This window comes from Narcine bancroftii, chromosome 3 (assembly GCF_036971445.1).
Source record: "Narcine bancroftii isolate sNarBan1 chromosome 3, sNarBan1.hap1, whole genome shotgun sequence".
NCBI lineage: Eukaryota > Metazoa > Chordata > Chondrichthyes > Torpediniformes > Narcinidae > Narcine > Narcine bancroftii.
This window is the reverse complement of record NC_091471.1, coordinates 334,414,356-334,436,665: the sequence shown is the minus strand read 5'-3', so window position 1 is coordinate 334,436,665 and position 22,310 is coordinate 334,414,356. Positions and strand designations below refer to the sequence as shown.

Genomic DNA, 22,310 nt, shown 5'->3' with positions numbered 1-22,310 from the left:
CCACGAGGCAGGCGAACTGGCCCCACTTGCAATCCACGCAGCGGGGCAGCCAGCCAAAATGGCGCCGTCGGGGGTTTCCCCTTCTTCTCAGCACCGGCTCAGAAGCCCGCGTTGGGGGAATCACGTGACTCCCAGGTGACGTGTTTTTCCCCCCCCCCCCTCCAGCGCCCTTCCCAGCCAGGTCCGGGCTGGGAGTATAAGTGCACTTCGGCAACCAGTAATAAATTAGTTTTTCTGTTCACTGAGCACAACTCTGGTGGTGTGTTCTTTCAGTAACAGTGTAGTTGCTGCTACAATTCATGACCCTGACTGGTTCTTTGAACCCAACGTGAGTGAACCTGGGATTACTGCTATAGCCGTCACACTGTCTGACTTCTGGGTTCAGGAGTTGGAGACCTGGTTCAGCCATGCAGAGGCCCAGTTTCACCTCTGCCAGATTTCATCTGACATGACCAAATTCTATCACGTGGTTGTCACCTTAGATCAGGCCACTGCCAAACATGTGCTGCACCTCGTTCAGCGCCCGCCTGCCGAAGACAAATATGGGATCATCAAGCAAGCGCTCACTGGATCCCTCGGACTATCCAAGCATCAGCGTGCTGCATCTCGATGCCTTGGAGGACAGGTCCCCGTTGGAGCTGATGGACGAGATGCCCACGCTCATGGGTGATCACACCAACTGCCTACTCTTTGAGTGAATTTTCTCAACCATCTGCCCAATGACATCTGGCTGTTACTGGCTCAAGAGAGTTTTACCGACCTGAAGAAGGTTGCTCTGAAGACCCAAGTGCTATGGCTCAAGCGATTCCTGGAGGGCTCGGTAGTTCAGCAGGTCACGAGACATAGGCATGACCTCACTAACCTTGTCTCTAGTGCAGCGGTAGAACACCCAGCTCCTGCAGGGGTCACCAAGAGCATAACCAGGGGGGCACAGCATCCGCTTCGGGCCTCTGCTACCACCAGCACTAGGGAGCCAAGGCTCAGAAGTGTCATCAACCCTGCTCGTTTCAGGGAAATGAGCAGGCCGGCTGTTGTTAGTGGCTGGCCAAGGACACAGCCTCCTCTACCTGCGGGACTCAGTCAATGGCTGGTGCTTCCTTGTTGACACTGGGGCCCAGATCAGCATCATCCCGGCCACAGCCATCAAGTCCAGGAACCAACCTCAAGGACCTGCCCCCCCCCCCCCCTCCATGCAGCCAACACAACAGAGATCCAGATGTATGGGAACAAGACAGTCCACTTTCAGATTTGCCTGTGAAAGTTCTTGTGGAGGTTCACCGTCTCGCCCCTTCCAACTGTCATCCTGGGTGCCAACTTCCTACCCTCCCATAGCCTCCTGGTTGATATTCAAGGTAGATGCCCAGACTTTCCAGGCCATTCACCTTAATGCCTCCTGCACAGAGTAGCCACAGATGACCACAATGAGCACACCCAGAGATGAGTTCCAGCGAATCCAGTGAAAACTTTTTTTAAATAAAAATATCCCCATAGTTTTGACAACAAAAACCTTTCTCGTAAGCCCAGCTTATATGTATCAATATACCTATAAGGCTAAAACTCTCTACTAGTTTTCTTTTTGAACCTTCTAATGCACTCCGGTCAGAGCTGTCATTATGACCCAATTACAAAGATGCTTCGATCATGTGGTTTCATCTGCATGCGCTTTTTTTTGTTGCAGCTGGTGTTTTTTATAGTCACTACTTTGGTCAAATTTTGTGCAGCTTTAGCTACAATATTGTGGTAATTAGTATTTGTGAACCTAGATCAATAAATTTTGTAAGAATTAAGTAGTAATTAAAGGGAAAGAAAGAAAAATCAAAAGGTTTCATGGAGGGGGGGGTAGTGACACCATGAGTCTCGATACTGGGTGACACCAACCCTAATGACGCCACTATTGTAGTAACCCAGCAGTAGAAATGGAAGCTAGGGCAGTGGAATGCTCCATTTGTAGGATGTGGGAAATCTGGGACAGCACAAGTGTCCCTGCTAGAGGTGCATCCAGCTGCAGCTCCTTACAGACCATATTAGAGAACTGGAGATGGAGCTGGATGAACTCTGGATGATTCAGGAGGCAGAGGAAGTAATAGACAGGAGTTATAAGGAGATAGTCACACCTAAGGGGCAAGAGGCAGGTAACTGGGTGACTGTTAGGAGAGGGAAGGGGAATAGGCAGTCAGTGTAGATCACACCTGTGGCCATTCTTCTCAGTAAAAAGTATATCCCTTTGGATACTTGGGGGTGGAATGACCTATCTGAGCAAGGCAGCAGTCTGGTTGATAGGACTAAGGTCAGCTCTGAGCCTCAGAAGGGAAGGGTGAAGTCAGGCAGAGCAATAGTCAAAGGAAACTTTATAGGGGAACGGAGTGGAGATTCTGCATCCACAAAAGAGACACCAGGATAGTGTGTTGCCTCCCAGGTGCTCAGGTCCAAGATGTCTCTGAGTGGGTGCAGAATATTCTTAAGATGGAGGGTGAGCAGCCAGAGGTCATGATACATATTGGTACCAATGACACAGGCAAAGTAAGTTTAGAGAGTTAGGAATGAGGTTGAAAAGCAGGACCTCATAAGTGGTCTTCTCTGGATTACTCCTAGTATCATAAGCTAGGGAAGGTCAGAACAGAAAGATAGTGCAGACAAATGAGTGGCTGTTGCAATAGTACAGGAGGCAGAGTATCAAGTTCTTGGATCATTGGAACCATTTCTGGGGAAGGGGTAACCTGTACAAGTGGGACGGGTTGGACCTAAACTTGAGGGGAACCAATATCCTGGCAGGGAGGTTTGCTGGGGGGGGGGTAGAGTTTAAACTAGATTGATGGGGGTGGGAACCAAAGTGAAGAAGCAGTTCAAGTAGAGATTGGTAGCAACTTTGAGTGGAAGGACAGGCAGAGAGGGCAAAATTGCAGCCATGGGAATAAGTTGCAAGGCAACAGGGACGGAGTTTTTAAAAAATGACAAATACAGGGGTAAAGATTTTGTATTTAAATGCACACAGTATAAGAAATATAGTAGATTAACTTGTAGTGCAACTTCACTTTGGCAGGAATAAGGTTGTGGCCAAAGGATGAATGTCATTGGGAGCTGAATGTCCAAGGATAAACAGTGTATTGAAAGAAGAAGTAGGTAAGCAGAGAGGGTGATGGGGTTCTGTTGGTAAGGAATAACATTAAATCATTAGAAAAAGGTGACATAGGATCAGAAGGTTTGGAATCATTATGGGTTGACTTAAGAAATGGCAAGAGTAAAAGGATTCTGCTGGGAGTTGTATACAAACCTCCAAACAGCACCTGGGCTGTGGACAACAAATCACAACAGCAAATAGAAAAGGCATGTCAGAAGGGCAATGTTATGGGGGATTTTAACTTGCACATAGAATTGACAACCCAGTTTGAGACTGGATCTCAGGAGAGAGAATTTGTAGAATGCCTAAGACATGGCTTCTTAGAACAGCTTGTGGCTGAGCCAACCAGGGCAATGGCAATTCAGAATTGGGTATTGTATAATCAACTAGAGTTGATAAAGGGAGCTGAAGGTAAGGGAACCCTAAAGAGGCAGTGATCAGAATATGATAGAAGTTTGATAGGGAGCAACTAAAGTCAGAGAAATAAAGGGCACATCAGAGATATGAGAAACTGGCAAAAGTTAATTGAAAAGGTGCACTAGGGAGGAGTCACGTGATGGAGTAGTGGCCGGTCGGGGAACTACAGCCCTCTCCAGAAAAGTAAAAAAAAGACAGTGAAAAAACAAAGGCACAAACATAAAAACCAAAATAAAGTGAAAGTAAATGTGTGGAGAAAATGGCAGCGAAAAAAGAAAAGCCAAAAGCAACGGGAAGAAGAGAAGAAGAAAGGACGTCGGAAGAAGAAGGTGAAGGCCTTACCTGTCTGAGGAGGACCGTCGCGGAGAGAGAAGCCCACTCCCTAAGGTCAGTTGAAGCCCCGAACTCGGGACTATAAAAATGGCTCACAGAGCCAAACAAAAGTGCGCAGTCGCGCATGCGCGATGCGCAAGACAAATATAACACTGACGGGAGGGGGGACCAGCTGAGGAGTCGATCTCCACAGCTGAAACAGGCAACTACAACACAACAGCAAGAGGAAAACACAGAAGATAACGAGATCAAGAAAGAAGAGAGTAAAAAGAAATCAAAGAAACAACAGATGACCAACCCAGAGGAAGAAGACCAGCAGCAAGACACTTCTAGTAAAAATAAGAAGACCAAAAATACCCAACAAAATTTAAAAAAAAACAAACCAACAAGAAAACCAGGTAAAGGACATAGATCCTGGAGTGGACTCAGAAGAAGAAGAGGAAGAACACAGAGAAATGGAAGATGAAGGGAAGGGCAAGTACATGGATATATTTTTTTTAAAGAATATATGGAATCAGTAAAAGAATGGCAATCACAAGAATTCAGTGAAATAAAAAGAAGAGTAAAAGGTACAGAAGAAAAAATGAATAGATTAGAGATGATCATGTCAGATATAGGAAAAAGAGTGGACAAGGTGGAAGAACGAGAAACAGCCGTAGAAATGGAAGTAGATGACTTAAAAAAGAAATTAGAAGAATCTGATAAAAAAGTTAAAGAGACACAAGAGCTGTTAGCTCAGAAGATAGATATAATGTAAAATTATAATAGAAGAAACAATATAAAGATAGTGGGCCTTAAGGAAGATGAAGAAGGCAAGAATATGAGAGAATTTATAAAAGAATGGATCCCCAGGGTCCTAGGAAGACCAGAATTACAGGAAGAAATGGAAATAGAAAGGGCACACAGAACATTAGCCCCTGAACCACAACCACAACAAAAACCAAGATCCATTCTAGTAAAATTCTTAAGATATACAACAAGAGAAAATATATTGGAGAAAGCAATGAGGAAAATAAGAGAAGACAAAACCACTGGAATACAAAGGTCAAAAATTTTTTTTCTATCCAAATACAAGTTTTGAACTCCTGAAGAAGAGGAAGGAGTTTAATGCAGCAAAAACGATCCTATGGAAAAAAGGATATAAATTTATGCTAAAGTATCCAGCGGTACTTAAAATAGTTATTCCAGGGCAGCAAAACAGACTATTCTCGGATCCGGAGGAAGCACGAAAATTTGCAGAACAACTACAAAACAGACAGAGAGAGGAAGATATGTAACGAGAACAAAAATGGCCACAAACTATATGTATGTGTGTATGTAGGTGTGTGTATATATATATATATATATATATATGCATGTGTGTATATATATATTAAAAAAAATAGAATATAGGTAAGAACTAAGAAGGGAATGAAAGGAAAGAAAGGAAGTATGGGGGGAATTAAGAGAGTGACCTTTGCTGTATATGAAAATTAAAATATTTTCTGGGGGGGGCTGGGTGGGGAAGAGTTACGGTCACTGCGAAATCAGTTGACGTTTGCGAGTGAATTCGCAAATCCAAATGGAGAGGGGAGATGTGGTTGCCCAACAAGGGACAAAGGGCAACTCAGGAAGGGGAGGGGATAGTGGGGATAAAGGAATTTTAGATAGGAGAATAAGGGAAATGTTTTATGTTTTAGAAATGTTGTCTTATAAAGTGTTCAAAAAAAGAAAGCAGAAATGGATAAGAAGGAAAGGTGATGATGAGGAAACAGAAAGGAAAGATAAACAAAGTATGAAATGGCTATGTTGAATGTAGAGCTCGTCGAAAGAACCAAAGACTTGTTGATCCAAACCAAGGCTTTTATTAGCAAAAGACCGGAGCTCTTCACAGGTGGCTGACCAGTCCGGAATCATCCGACCCGGCTAGGTACACAACCCTTTAAGGCCCAGACAATAGGTGTGGCTTAGCTCTCAGCCAATCGCTGTAAGCACAGTCTAGATACAGTAACTATATACACTATATACATTGGTGATAGATCTGTACTATCACATTCACCCCTTCTTGGAGAACTGACCCTGGGAAAAAAAAACAAAAACGAGGGAGAGAATGAAAGGAAGGGGTAGGTCAAGGACTGTAGCGGTCAGGGGGTCTGACCATCCGGCGTAACCACCGTGGTGCCGGGATTGGGGTCGCTGGAGTGGTTTCGCCAGCGGGCTCGTCGGGTGCGACTGCTCCATCGCTCAATTCCCCAGTCGTGTTGTCGGCAGGGTGCCCCGGGTCATTAGGGTGCTGTTGGTCCTTCTGTTGCGGCACGGGGCCTGGAGAATAAAAAGTTGGGGAAGGTTGGGTTGGGGGGTTTGCTAGGTCTACCGCGTCCTGAGCTAGGTCCCGCACCGAAACAGTGTTGGCGGGTGAATGGTAAGTAGTGAGGTTTGTAGTTGCTCACGATTGGCGGTGGGTAGGTCGTTGGTCGCGGCGGTCGGGCCCTGGCGGTCATCGGCGATGGACGCTAGGGTGAGTACCTGGTTGGCCACGAGGGTGTCCATGGCGGTGACAGCAGCGGCGGTAGCGTCGGCCCCAGGGGTGGCTGTGGTGGCGGCAGCAGCGGTGGTAGCGGCGGCGCTGGGGGTGTCTGTGGCGGCAGCAGCAGCGGTGGTAGCGTCGGCCCAGGGGGTGGCTGTGGCGACGGCAGCAGCGGCGGTAGCGTCAGCCCCGGGGGTGTCTGTGGTGGCGGCAGCAGCGGCGGTAGCGTCGATTGTTCCGCACGGGGGCGAGAGGCAGGACAACACCATGGTTGCGAGGGTGGGCTGCCCCTTCCGGTTCGGCGTCTCTGTGACGTCAGGCGTTGCCGTGCAGGGGAGCCCTCGCTCTCATTGGACGAGAGCTCCGGGGAAGAAGAGTTTGAATGGGATAGTGGCGATTGGGCTTCACACGTGGCACTGTGTTTGCTGGCGGCCATTTTAGACCTACAGACTGCAGCAAAGTGGCCGTTATTAAGGCACTTCTGGCACTTGGCTTTTCTTGCTGGGTACTGGGACCTGCTGTGCTTGTCCCTCCTGCAGAAATAACATTTCGGGTTCGCACGGGGCAGGGTAGCAGCAGCCTACTCACATCAAAACAAGGGGTCCAATCCCTAGAGAGCTCGGTGGACTTTAAGGCTGCATCCTCCATTGTGATTGCAATCCGGGCCACGTCCTCTAGTTTTTCAACCCCTTGTTCGAGCAAGCGCAGCCTCACTTCATTCGATTGGAGCCCGGCCACATAGGCATCCCGGACGAGATCATTTGTGATCTTGGCAGCAGTTTTGTCCACACAGTTACAGTCCTTGTCCAATGCCTTTAATACTTGTAAATATGCCCTGCTGGACTCGCCGGGCTGTTGCTTCCTCGACGCAAGCAAGAGCCGGCAATGAACTCTGTTCACCGGTTGATTATACAGTCCTTTCAGTACCTTTATGGCTGCGGTGTAAGTGGTCTCATCCTAGATGTTCTCGTAGACTCTCAAGGACACCATAGACAGCAATGCTGTTAGACGCTGGTTATCCTCCTCCACCTCAATGAGTCTAGGAAGTTTTCAAAGTTCAGCAGCCAGAAGTTAAAGACTTTGAAGGCTGTAGCTGACCGTGGGTCGATATCAAGTTTTTCTGGCCGAGTTAAACGCTCCATCCCTTTCAAAAAAAATTCTTTTGCTAATAAAATTGTAGAGCTCGTCGAAAGAACCAAAGACTTGTTGATCCAAACCAAGGCTTTTATTAGCAAAAGACCGGAGCACTTCACAGGTGGCCGACTAGTCCGGAATGATCCGACCTGGCTAGGGATACAACCATTTAAGGCCCAAACAATAGGTGTGGCTTAGCTCTCAGCCAATCGCTGTAAGCACAGTCTAGATACAGTAACTATATACACTATGTACATTGGTGATAGATCTGTACTATCACATTGAACTATATGACTTTAAATATTAATGGAATACATATAACCATATAACCATTTACGGAGCGGAAACAGGCCATGTTGGCCTTTCGAGTCCGCACCATTAACCAAATCAAAAGGAAGAAACTGCTAAATTTACTGAAAAAAGAAAAAATTGATATAGCATTCGTACAAGAAACACACTTAACTGAAGTGCAACACAAGAAATTAAAGAGAGATTGAATAGGACATGTAACAGCAGCGTCATATAATTCAAAAGCTAGAGGAGTAGCTATATTAATCAGTAAAAATATACCAATCAAAATAGAAGAGGAAATAATAGATCCAGCAGGGAGATATGTAATGATAAAATGTCAGATATATTCGGAGTTTTGGAATTTACTCAATGTATATTCACCTAACGAAGAAGATTAAAAATTTATGCAAGATATTTTTTTGAAGATAGCAGACACGCAAGGGAACATACTAATAGGAGGGGATTTCAACCTTAATTTGGATTTAAACATGGATAAAACTGGGAAAAAAATTAACAGAAAGAACAAAGTAACCAAATTTATAATTAAATCGATGCAAGAAATGCAACTTTTGGATATATGGAGGAATCAACACCCAAAGGAAAAGGAATATTCATATTATTCGGGCAGACATAAAACATACTAAAGAATAGACCTATTCCTGTTATCAGCTCGCATGCAAGACAGAGTTAGGAAAACAGAATATAAAGTTAGAATATTATCGGACCACTCACCCCTGATATTGACAATAGAGTTAGAGGAGATCCCTCCAAGAATGTATAGATGGAGATTAAACTCCATGCTACTTAAAAGGCAGGATTTTAGAGAATTAATTGAACGACAAATTAAAATGTACTTTGAAATAAATACGGAATCAGTGAAAGATAAATTTATACTATGGGATGCAATGAAAGCGTTCATCCGAGGGCAAATAATAAGTTATGTAACTAAGATGAAGAAGGACTACAATCAGGAAACAGAGCAGTTGGAAAGGGAAATAGCAAATATAGAAAAAGAATTAGCAATGAAGGAAGACACAACTAAAAGAAGAGAATTGGCAGATAAAAAAATAAAATATGAAACACTACAAACATATAAGGTGGAGAAGAACATAATGAAGACAAAACAGAAATATTATGAACTAGAAGAAAAAACACACAAAATTCTAGTGTGGCAGCTTAAGACAGAACAAACTAAGAGAATGGTATTGGCATTAAGGAAAAAAGACAAGCAAATCACATATAATCCAACGGAAATTAATGAAAACTTCAGGGAATTCTACGAACAAATATATCAAACTGAAAACGAAGGGAAAGAACACAAAATAGATGAATTTTTAACTAAAATTGAACTACCGAAATTACAAACAGAGGAACAAAATAAATTAACAGAACCATTTGAAATAGAAGAAATACAAGAGATAATTAAAAAAACTACTGAATAATAAAACACCAGGAGAGGATGGATTCCCAATAGAATTCTATAAAACATTTAAAGACTTATTAATTCCTCCCCTCCTGGAAGTAATCAACCAGATTGATAAAACACAAAGCTTACCAGATTCATGTAAAACAGCAATAATTACAGTAATACCAAAGACAGGGAAAGATCTACTCGCACCAGCGTCATATAGACCAATATCTTTACTTAACACAAATTATAAGATAATAGCTAAACTATTAGCAAACAGATTAGCCGACTATGTACCAAAAATAGTAAATCTAGACCAAACTGGATTTCTTAAAAAAAGACGAACAACAGACAATATCTGTAAATTTATTAACTTAATTCATGCAGTAGCAGGAAATAAAGCTCCAACAGTAGCGATTGCTTTAGATGCAGAGAAGGCCTTTGACAGAGTAGAATGGAATTATTTATTCAAAGTACTACAAAAATTCAGCTTACCAGAGAAATATATTAATTGGATTAAAGCATTATATAAGGGGCCATTGGCGAAAGTGACAGTAAATGGATATATATCAAAACAATTTAACTTAAGCAGATCAACAAGGCAGGGATGTCCACTATCTCCTTTATTGTTTGCGTTAGCCATAGAACCACTAGCAGAACTGATAAGAACAGAAAATAAAATAAAAGGGATAAAAATAAAAGAGAAGGAATATAAAATCAGTCTATTTGCAGATGACATTATAGTATACTTAGCAGAACCAGAAATATCAATAAAAGAATTACATAGGAAATTAAAGGAATATGGAGAAGTGTCGGGGTACAAGATTAACGCAAATAAAAGTGAAGCAATGCCAATGAATAATGCGGATTTCTCAAAATTTAAGAAAGAATCACCATTCAGATGGCAAACGCAAGCAATGCGATACCTAGGTATTCTTCTTTCTTTGGCTTGGCTTCGCGGACGAAGATTTATGGAGGGGGTAAAAAGTCCACGTCAGCTGCAGGCTCGTTTATGGCTGACAAGTCCGATGCGGGACAGGCAGACACGATTGCAGCGGTTGCAGGGGAAAATTGGTTGGTTGGGGATGGGTGTTGGGTTTTTCCTCCTTTGCCTTTTGTCAGTGAGGTAGGCTCTGCGGTCTTCTTCAAAGGAGGTTGCTGCCCGCCAAACTGTGAGGCGCCAAGATGCACGGTTTGAGGCGATATCAGCCCACTGGCGGTGGTCAATGTGGCAGGCACCAAGAGATTTCTTTAGGCAGTCCTTGTACCTTTTCTTTGGTGCACCTCTGTCACGGTGGCCAGTGGAGAGCTCGCCATATAACACGATCTTGGGAAGGCGATGGTCCTCCATTCTGGAGACGTGACCCATCCAGCGCAGCTGGATCTTCAGCAGCGTGGACTCGATGCTGTCGACCTCTGCCATCTCGAGTACTTCGACGTTAGGGATGTAAGCGCTCCAATGGATGTTGAGGATGGAGCGGAGACAACGCTGGTGGAAGCGTTCTAGGAGCCGTAGGTGGTGCCGGTAGAGGACCCATGATTCGGAGCCGAACAGGAGTGTGGGTATGACAACGGCTCTGTATACGCTTATCTTTGTGAGGTTTTTCAGTTGGTTGTTTTTCCAGACTCTTTTGTGTAGTCTTCCAAAGGCGCTATTTGCCTTGGCGAGTCTGTTGTCTATCTCATTGTCGATCCTTGCATCTGATGAAATGGTGCAGCCGAGATAGGTAAACTGGTTGACCGTTTTGAGTTTTGTGTGCCCGATGGAGATGTGGGGGGGCTGGTAATCATGGTGGGGAGCTGGCTGATGGAGGACCTCAGTTTTCTTCAGGCTGACTTCCAGGCCAAACATTTTGGCAGTTTCCGCAAAGCAGGACGTCAAGCGCTGAAGAGCTGGCTCTGAATAGGCAACTAAAGCGGCATCGTCTGCAAAGAGTAGTTCACGGACAAGTTTCTCTTGTGTCTTGGTGTGAGCTTGCAGGCGCCTCAGATTGAAGAGACTGCCATCCGTGCGGTACCGGATGTAAACAGCGTCTTCATTGTTGGGGTCTTTCATGGCTTGGTTCAGCATCATGCTGAAGAAGATTGAAAAGAGGGTTGGTGCCAGAACACAGCCTTGCTTCACGCCATTGTTAATGGAGAAGGGTTCAGAGAGCTCATTGCTGTATCTGACCCGACCTTGTTGGTTTTCGTGCAGTTGGATAATCATGTTGAGGAACTTTGGGGGACATCCGATGCGCTCTAGTATTTGCCAAAGCCCTTTCCTGCTCACGGTGTCGAAGGCTTTGGTGAGGTCAACAAAGGTGATGTAGAGTCCTTTGTTTTGTTCTCTGCATTTTTCTTGGAGCTGTCTGAGGGCAAAGACCATGTCAGTAGTTCCTCTGTTTACGCGAAAGCCGCACTGTGATTCTGGGAGATTATTCTCGGCGACACTAGGTATTATTCTATTTAGTAGATTTCTAGCGAAGATTTTGCCTGCAATGGAGAGCAACGTGATTCCCCTGTAGTTTGAGCAGTCTGATTTCTCGCCTTTGTTTTTGTACAGGGTGATGATGGTGGCATCACGAAGATCCTGAGGCAGTTTACCTTGGTCCCAACAAAGCTTGAAAAACTCATGCAGTTTGGCATGCAGAGTTTTGCCGCCAGCCTTCCAGACTTCTGGGGGGATTCCATCCATACCTGCTGCTTTGCCACTTTTCAGTTGTTCGATTGCCTTATATGTCTCATCCAGGGTGGGAACCTCATCCAGCTCTAGCCTTAGGGGCTGTTGAGGGAGCTGGAGCAGGGCGGAATCTTGGACTGAGCGGTTGGCACTGAAAAGAGATTGGAAGTGTTCTGACCATCGGTTGAGGATGGAGATCTTGTCGCTGAGGAGGACTTTGCCGTCTGAGTTGCGCAGCGGGCTTTGGACTTGGGGTGAGGGGCCGTACACAGCCTTTAGAGCCTCGTAGAAACCCCTGAAGTCGCCAATGTCCGCGCTGAGCTGGGTTCGTTTGGCGAGGCTAGTCCACCACTCATTTTGGATCTCCCGGAGTTTGCGCTGAAGATGGCTGCATGCGCGACGGAAGGCTTGTTTCTTCTCTGGACAGGACGGCTTTGTAAGGTAAGCCTGGTGGGCAGCTCGCTTCTTTGCCAGCAGCTCCTGGATTTCCTGGCTGTTTTCGTCAAACCAGTCCTTGTTTTTCCTGGAGGAGAAGCCCAGTACCTCTTCAGTGGATTGCAGTATGGTAGTCTTCAACTGATCCCAGAGGGTTTCAGGGGACGGGTCCGTGAGGCGGGTTGCATCGTCGAGCTTTGCTTTGAGGTTTGCCTGGAAGTTTCCTCTCGCTTCGTCTGACTGCAGGTTTCCAACATTGAACCTCTTTCTGGGGGCTTTATTGTTCCTGGGCTTTGGTTTGAAGTGAAGGTTGAGCTTGCAGCGAACCAGCCGGTGGTCAGTGTGGCATTCCGCGCTAGGCATGACCCTGGTGTGGAGCACATCTCGTTTGTCACTTTCTCGCACCAGGATGTAGTCCAGGAGGTGCCAGTGTTTGGATCGGGGATGCATCCAGGTGGTCTTAAGGCTGTCCCTCTGCTGAAAAAGGGTGTTTGTAATGACAAGCCGCTGTTCTGCGCAGAGCTCCAACAGGAGGCGCCCATTGTCGTTGCACTTGCCGACGCCATGCTTGCCCAGGATTCCTGGCCAGGTTTCTGAGTCTTTGCCGACACGAGCGTTGAAGTCGCCCAGGATGACAACCTTGTCGGCTGTAGGGGTGCGTTGGATGAAGTTGCACAGGTCGGTGTAGAACTTGTCCTTTTCTGCTGGTTCCGTCTGGAGGGTTGGAGCATAGACGCTGATGAGGGTGATGTGACGCTTGTTCTGAAGGGGCAGTCGCATGGACATGATTCGGTCCGAGAGGCCTGTCGGAAGGTTTTCGAGTTTGGAGGCAATGAAGCTCTTGACCATGAAGCCTACACCAGATAGGCGTCGTTCATCCGAAGGCTTGCCAGACCAGTAGAGTGTGTAGCCCGCGCCGCGTTCTTGGAGGCTGCCTACATCTGCCAGGCGGACTTCACTGAGAGCGGCTATGTCGATGTCAAGTCTGAGGAGTTCATGTGCAATGAGGGCAGACCGACGTTCAGGTCGGTGGCTGTCAGCCTTGTCTAGCATGGTTCTGATGTTCCAGCATGCTAGCTTGAGTTTGTGAGCATCTTTTGAGGGGGAAGGCGTGGAGGGAGAGGACGTGGAGGGGGAGGACGTGGAGGGGGAGGACGTGGAGGGGGAGGACGTGGAGGGGGAGGACGTGGAGGGGGAGGACGTGGAGGGGGAGGACGTGGAGGGGGAGGACGTGGACCTGTCCTCGGGCCTGCGCAAAGGAGCTTTTAGGTGGAGTGCAGTGCGCGCAGTACTGGCCCCATCCTTTACACCCATGGTTCGTGTGCCGTGGCCAAGCAAGCTGGGACATGGCAGCGAGGTCCTTGGGTCGTAGGTTTTATATCGGAGTGGCCTTCTCCTATGCAGGTTTCTTACCCGGGCTGGAGGGGCCTGCCTCCCCTCCTAGGTCGGTCCATACTGCCCGGACCGGGGCCGAGGCCGCCGCAGCTCACCCTGTGCCTGGACTGGGGCCGCCGCCTCCCACTCTCTGCCCGGATCGGGGCCTCCCCCTGCCCCACTCGACCGAGGCCGGGGCCGCCGTCTCCCCCTTGCTCCTGCCCGTATCGGGGCCGCCGCCGTCTACCCTTCGCCCGGACCGGGGCCGGGGCCGCTGCTGCTCTCCCTGTGCCCGGACTGGGGCCGCCGTCTCCCCCTTGCTCCTGCCCGTATCGGGGCCGCCGCCGTCTACCCTTCGCCCGGTATACAAATAAACAAAAACCTCGGCCATCTATATAAACTCAATTATTATCCACTAATGAAAAAATTACAAGACGACTTAGAGCATTGGAAAGACTTACCACTAACACTGATAGGAAGGATAAACTGTATTAAAATGAACATTTTCCCAAGGATACAATACCTATTTCAGTCATTACCAATACACTTAACAGAGAAATTCCTCAAGGAGTTAAAGAAAATAATAAGGAAATTTTTATGGAAAGGGGGGAAACCGAGGATAGCACTAGATAAATTAACAGAATGGTATAAACAAGGAGGCCTACAACTGCCAAATTTTAAAAATTATTATAGAGCCGCACAATTAAGATACCTATCAGATTTTTATCAAACAAGGGAAAAGCCAGATTGGACTAGATTAGAACTAGATAAAATAGGGGAGAAGATACCTGAACATATATTACATAAATGGGATGAAAAATTGGTAAAACGTAGGAATTCTCCAGTATTACATCATCTGCTCAACATTTGGAAGAAGATTCATGTAGAAAGGAATAAAACAAATGACCAACTACCAAAACTAATATTGACGCAAAATCAGCTAATCCCTTTTACAATAGATAACCTTTCCTTTAGAGAATGGGAGAAAAAATGGATCAAAAGAACAGAAAATTGTTTTTCAGGAAATAGATTATTATCCTTTGAACAAATGAAAGATAAATACAATATAACTCAAGATACAGTGCTGGCATATTACCAATTGAGATCCTACTTGAAGGACAAATTAGGAAGCAGTCTTAGTTTACCAGAGGGAAGTAACTTTGAATATGTGATTACAGATACAATGATAATCAAAAGATTTATAACAAATATGTATATTAAACTGCAAGAAAAGGAGAATGAGGAAACAAATGGTAAAACTAAACAAAAATGGGAACAAGATTTAAATATAAAGATAAAAAAGGAAACATGGGAGAAGTTATGTTCTGGAACGATGAGAAATACAATAAATACGAGGTTACGTATGATATAATATAACTGGATACACAGGCTATACATTACACCTCAAAAGTTAAATAAATGGGACCCAACAGTATCTGACAGATGTTTTCGCTGTAAAAAGGAAATGGGAACAACAATTCATGCAATTTGGACATGTGAGAAATTGAAAAAATTTTGGGAAGATCTAAACCAGATATTAAATAAAATCACAAAAAGCAATATACCAAAAAACCCAGAGATCTTCTTCCTAAGTAACATAAAAAACAAAGAATTTGGACTCGATTTGGATGGTGCACAAAAAAGATTTGTTATGATAGCCCTAGCTATAGCAAAAAAATGTATTATGTCAGCCTCGAAATTAGAAGAAAACTTGAGAATACAACAATGGTATATAGAAATGAATAAATGTATTCCATTAGAAAAAATAACCTATAATTTAAGAAATAACATTACAATATTTGAATAAATATGGGAGCCATACATGAAACATAATAGAGAAAACCTACCGTGGACATCTACCACCTAAAATGACAGAAGGAGAAGAGAATGAAAAGAACTGACTCAGTGGAATTTCTTGTTTATTTTTATTGAGTGACAACATTGTTTGATGAGTTTAATGTATCTTATATTCTGAACTTTAAATAAATGGGAGGGGAGGTAGGGAGGAAGGGAGGGGAGGAGCGAAGGTGGGGGGAGAAAATGACACTGTATATATTTAAGAAGGAAAATGTATGTATCTTGATCAATATGGTTTATAGTGTGAAAAATAAAAAATTTAAAAGAAAAGAAAAGGCGCACTAGCAGGAAGGACAGCAGAGCAGAAATGGCTGGAGTTTCTGCGAGAAATAAGGACATTGAAGGATTTCAGATTTATTGTCAGAGTACATACAGGACATCATATACAACCCTGAGAATCCTTTTCCTGTGGGCCAGGCAGAATTACCACTTATTGGCAGTGCAAATATAAAATATCTCAACGTACACTGTTTGACCTGCTGAGTTTCTCCAGCATTGTGTTTTTACTTCCACCATGATGTCTGCAGACTTGTGTTTTACTTGTGCTGACATTGGAGAGGGTTCAGAAAAGATTTACAAGTAAGGATTCGTGGAATTAAGGGAACATGAGGAAGGTTTGAAGGCTCTTGAAGAAATGAGAGGGGACCTCATTGAAGCGTTTTGAATGTTGAAAGGCCTCAACAAAGTAGATGTGGCAAAGTTGTTTCCTATGGTAGGGGAGTCAAGGACAAGAGGGCACAACTTTGGGTTTGAATGGCTCCCATTTAAATCAGAGGAATTTCTTTAGGCAGAGAGTAGTGAACTTTAGAATTTTCTGCCACAGGCGGCTGTGGAGGCCAAGTAATTGGATGTATTTCATGCAGAGATTGATAGCTATCAATATGAATAGTAAAGATATTATAGGGAGAAGGCAGGGGAGTGGGGCTGAGAGGGGAGAATTGATCAGTTCATGATGGAATGGCAGAATGGATTCAACAGGCTGAGTGGCCTACTTCTGCTCCTAATGGTTTTAAGGACTCTATATTGGATCCACCTGATCACCCCACAACCCCATCCGGATTGATCCAATCGCCTCATCATTCCCGCAGCCCCATCCAAAATCTATTCCATCATCCTGTCGACCCCATCTTGGATCTATCCCATCGTTCCTGTGACCCAATCCCAAACCTATCCCATTGTTCCTGTGACCCCATCCTGGATCTATCCCATCATCCTATCATTCTGGTGACTCTATCGTGGATCTATCACATTACCCCCATGTCCTCTGCATGGATTTCCAGGACTGACTGGAGAGGTGGTTACCATTTATGGTCTGTTTTGTAACTCTAAATTACATTCAATGGGCTCAACGAGCTAGTGCTTTGAGGTTGTTACTCTGCACTGTGGGTGGGCATGAGACTCGCTGCTTTGTCCAAGTGATATGGAAGGCCCTGAGAACAAGGACTGATAGCTCAATTAACTCTAATTAGTCTTATTTTTTTTCAAGTTGAGGCTGTTTTGTGTGCTTATCTTTTATTTGAATGTGAAGTTGCATTATTAATCTAATCTACTTTTGTACCTCAGTTATGAATATGCCCTGCACTCTAATCATTCATATTGCTGCATGTGTTTTAGAGGGCCCATGCACTGGCATTCCTTTGATACCATTCTCTCTACTCTTTCCCAGTGGAAACTTGGGTTCAATTTAACAGCAAAACAAGAAAAACCCTGCCCCCTCTTCCCCCTACCTTTTTATTCATATACCTGCCTGTCTCTTTGCTCATACCTTAAAGAAGGGCTCAGGCCTGAAACATTGGTTACTCTTTGCCTTTTAGAGATAGTGTAAACCTGCTGAGCTCCTCTAACACTTATGCGTACTGTGCAGGAAATAGTACATGAGCATGCATACCATCGGCAGCCTGTGATTGTTGCTACAACCTGGCATATGTGGTGCCCTATAGTATGACTTCCAGTTGTACTGGTGGCATCTTGATACTGTGGCTGCCAGTAACATCATTGCTACTAAGTACGTTTATGATGGGATGTTTAAACTAAATGAGATTTTACTATTGTTTGTTGGAGAAGCTGAAGACTGTCCAATTTGGAGAATACATTCAGCTTCACAAAAAAACTTCTCCTGTAAAAACCTAGCAGAGTACCTCCAAAATCAGACTCCCTACCACGTAAACATATTTCTAGCTGGAGGGCCCGGGCACTTCACTATTCAGACTATCTGGCACCTCTGGTAAAGCTCAGTTTCGTAGATTGATACTACAAACCAGATCTCACACTTGAGGACACCATGGAATTCTTGAAGAACTGTTTGCAAGAGATTCAGAAACAATTTATTCTGAATCTTCCCTCTTTTACTGTTCGGAAAATTGGTAAGGATGGTGCTTGTGATATGGCACATATTTCCCTATCAGTGATACAATTTTACATGTTTGGTTTACCTGTAGAAATTTATTATGTATACAAGCCCAAGAAAGCCTGAGATTCACAGTGAAAAAAAAATGACCTGTAGTTACTCTCCCTGCATCCAGCCACGAGGCCATCAGCAAAGAGTCATTACTGAGACAGAATCAGGTTTATTGTCCTATGTGTCACTACATTTGTTATTTTGGGGCAGCAATATTGGGTATTACAGGCGCAAAATTGATAAGAATTGCATTTCCGTAAATACACTATTTAAATATAATTCGTGCAAATTAAGAGAAAAAAAAATGAGGCTGTGTCTGTGGTTCATTTTCCCTTCAAAAATCTGGTGGCAGAGGGAAAGAAGCTGTTTTTGTAACATTAGGTGTTCACCTTCCTGTACCTCCTTCCTGATGGTAGCAGTGAGAAGAGGGCCTGGATGGTGAGTATCCTTGACAGAATGTTTGCCAACCCATTCTGGGGACTGCAAGTCTTGTCCAACGAAATGGCTCACACGTTCCAGATGCCTAAGGGCAATCAAAAATTATTGGTTTCTCTGGAAGAACCCAGAAGGTTGCTATTTTGTCATTCCACTGTATCAGATGGATCAAACCATAAATATCCAATGTAACTACACATTACATGCTGATAAGGACAGTAAATGTATAAACAAAAAATAAGCAAATTCATTTCTTTGACCCTGGCCATTCCCTTCCTTGTATCCTGAGGAAGATTGATATTTTGGCTTAATATCTGCCTTTAGCTCTTAATACTGCTTTTCGTTTTCATAGTGTTAGACAAGAAATCCGCCATTGTTGGGGTCTAGTGCAGTACTCAAGTGCTGGAGAATCCATGGGAAGCAATAAGTAGTTGACATTTCAAGCCCGAACCCTCCTAAGGGCTTTTCGTGAGTCCTTTACCACTTTTATTTTGAAATCCTCACCATCCACTCCTCTTGGCAAGGTTGGCTCCAACAGGATCAATTTGCAAATCAGTTCATGGTCCCATAATTTGCATTTCACCAGACAAATACACGTGATACATTTGCATTGCAGTACACAGGAATGATCTGGCAGCCATTTGCATTTTAAAAGACAAACACTATCATTAGGCAAAGTGGCTAGCAGCAGCTTTCAGTCTGCAGGTGACCCAACTCCCCTTGCCTGACAGCCCCAAACCCCACCCCCCCACCACTGCCTGACAGCTCCCCGGCGTGAGACGTCAGGACTAGAGCGGCCGGCTAAAGCAGCCGGCGTGGGTCTACGGGGCTGGGGAACCCGGCACAGGACTTCAGGGCTCTGCTGTCCTGATCCAGGGAAATCAAGGCCAATGTCTGCTTGCTGTCTGAGTCACTGCTGTAGTGTTGGTTCAGGGGGGCCCGCCAAGATGGTTGCCCCCTTGCTGTGCACTCCTTGCCTCTGGAAATAATGCTGGAAGTGGTGCTGTCCTGGTTTTCCACCCCCATGATTCCGCCGAGCCATTTCCCATGAATGGAAGTGACGCCAGAAGTGGCACGGCCGCACGTGATACTGCTGGAGGAAGGTTGTGATCTACATACCTTCCTGTAGTGTCCCTTCTTCCCGTAGGCAAAGCATGTAATGTTTTGGGCCAGGCAATTCTTTCAGGGATGCTTCGTGTGTCCACAGAAGTAGCACTTCGCGTGCTCAATGGTGGCGGCAGTGACTTGGGATCCTGCATCCTAAGATGGCGGGCCTGAGCTCCCCATGTCGTGGCGGCATTCCCTGAGAAGACTTCTACATTCAGCTGGTCTGTCTCAAGTGCTTTAGTCAGGTTGACTACTTCTTGCAGTCTTCAATTGCTCTTTTCCAGGAATCTCTGTCTGATGTGATCAGACTTGAACCCAGCCACACAAGCATTGCATACCAGGCCTTCTAGATGGGCAGCAGCAGACTTCTCGGCAGTCATAGGCTCACCCCAGCTCCCACTGACTCACCAGGCACTTGTCTAGACTGCCCAGGAGGAATCTGGCATAGATGAAGTTTGTCGGGGTCCGATACTGTTTCTGCAAGAACTCCATTGTGGCTGAGTAATTAGTGCAGCCCCTTATCATCTGGAAGACTTGGTGGCCGACCTGAGCGAAGAGTAGATCTCATTTGTCTTCCTCACTCTACACATTGTTGCATCTCATGAAAGCGTGGAGGCAGAGCAACCATTGATTGAATTTGACTTGAGGTCTCTGGATTTTTAGGGTTGGTGTCCAATTCATCTGCCTGCATTTCCTTGTCCATGGCCCAAAAATTTAAGGTGATTAAATTGTAGCGCTATCAACCACATTAGAGTTGTGATCAATAAGCTTCAAGCACCTTAAGACATCAACAGGTCTCACATGTTGCTGGCCCGGTTCCAATGGAGGTTCTGAGGGAGGAGTTTGGGCAAAACAGCCTTTATAGGGATTTCCAGGGGGAAGGAGTCACAGGTTCAGGGGGGTGGGCCAGCTCATACAATACAGTGGTTGCATGTGCCTCTCTAAAATGTCCCTAATGTTTCAGCCTCCACTATCACCGCTGGCAAGGCATTCCAGTTCCATGCATTACCTTTTGCTTCCTAAGCTGCGTGACCTGCTGTGCTTATCCAGCATGCCTGTGTAAATCATTCACACGCTTCAAACAAAAAAATAACATTACACTCAATGATCCATACACAAAGTGAAACATTATCACACACACATCTAGAAAATCATTCAGACCCTTAAAGGTTTTAATGCAAATTGTGCTGGGAAACATTGATGGTTCAGATACATTTTAAACCCGCATCAAGCAGAACATGAGCAGCCTCCAACTCCATTTGTATTTAAAAATGAAAGAAGTTTCTCATTCACACGACTCCTTCCCTCTAGTGCTCATGACACTCAGGACTTACAGAAGACTCTCAAGCCTTGAGAGACTGACCAGATACTATTTGTGGGATGTGGTGGTGCCAAGTTACTATGGTCCCTATCAGGGCAATCAGCACTCCTTACTGAAGTGACTTCTTTACAGCGTCAGTGATCAGGACTGGAGTTCTGTAAGGAGTCTGCGTGGGTTTTCCCCGGGGGTTCCGGTTTCCACCCACTGTTTGAAACGTACTGAGAGTGTAGGTTAGTTGGGTGCAAATTGGGCAGCATGGACTCATGGGCCGAAATGGCCTGTTACTGCACTGTGTCTAAATTTAAAAAAAAATAAAATTGAAACAATTAAGAAAATTTAAATTAAAAAATCTAATTTATTGTGGTGAACATGAAACAAAACTAGTTTTGCGACAGCATTGCAGATGCAAGAATGGCTATGAATTACATTTAAAATAAACGAATGCAAAAGAAGAGAAAGTGAGGTAGTGTCCATCGGTTCATTGTCCGTTCGGAAATCTTATGACGGAGTTGAAGAAGCTGTTTTTCTAACAGTGGATCCTTGTCTTCAGGCTCCTGTACCTCCTCTCCGATGGTAGCAGTGTGACAAGGTTGTGAGGGTCCTTGATGGTTAGTAACACTTCATCTGCCCAGGGTTCTCTGGGGTGGGGTTTGATCTCTACTTCTTCTTTTGGGAGGCACTTTTACTCTTACTTTCTTCCCCCCACCCCATCCCTTCATCTTCTCACACCTCCTCTTTTACAACTTCCAATCAATCCCATCACCATCCATTCCCTCATCCTGTGCAGCTAATCCTCTACCAAACCATTCCAGTCTTCTCCACATTCCATTTGAAAACACTCTATTCTTTCCTCATCCATATCCCACCCTTCCCTCTCCCACTCACTTTGCCTCCATAACCCCTCCCATCCTATCACCCCATATCCCCACCCCCCTCCCACCCCCTCCCTCTTCCCCATATCCTCACCCACCCCATCTTCTCCCTCCTCCATCTCCCCTCCCCTTCCATCTCCCCACCCCTTCCATCTCCCCTCCCCTTCCATCTCCTCTTCCATCTCCCCTCCCACCCTCTTCCTCCTCCATATCCTCACCCAACCCATCCTCTCCCTCCATATCCTCAAGCACTCCCTCCATCTCCCTCTTCCCTCCCACCCACTCTCCCCTCCATCACCCCTTCCAGCCACTCTCCCCCTCCCACCCACTCCCTCCATCTCCGCTCCCACCCACTCCCTCCTCCATATCCTCACCAATCTCCTCCAACCCTCCCCCTCCATCTCCCTCCCACCCCCTCCATCTCCCTCCCACCCCCTCCATCTCCCTCCCACCCCTCCATCTCCCTCCCACCCCCTCCATCTCCCTCACCTCCCCCACTCTCTCCTCCCCCCATCTCCACCTCACCTCCCCCACTCTCCCCTCCCCCCATCTCCACCTCACCTCCCCCACTCTCCCCTCCCCCCATCTCCCCTCCCCCCATCTCCCCTCCCCCCATCTCCACCTCACCTCCCCCACTCTCCT

General features: G+C 45.5%; 1 pseudogene; it reads left to right on the top strand.

Moving 5' to 3' along the window:
• The first annotated feature begins 6,641 nt into the window (after positions 1 to 6,641).
• On the top strand, positions 6,642 to 18,008 carry LOC138756895 (proteasome subunit beta type-2-like; annotated as a pseudogene).
• The last annotated feature ends 4,302 nt before the right edge of the window (positions 18,009 to 22,310 follow it).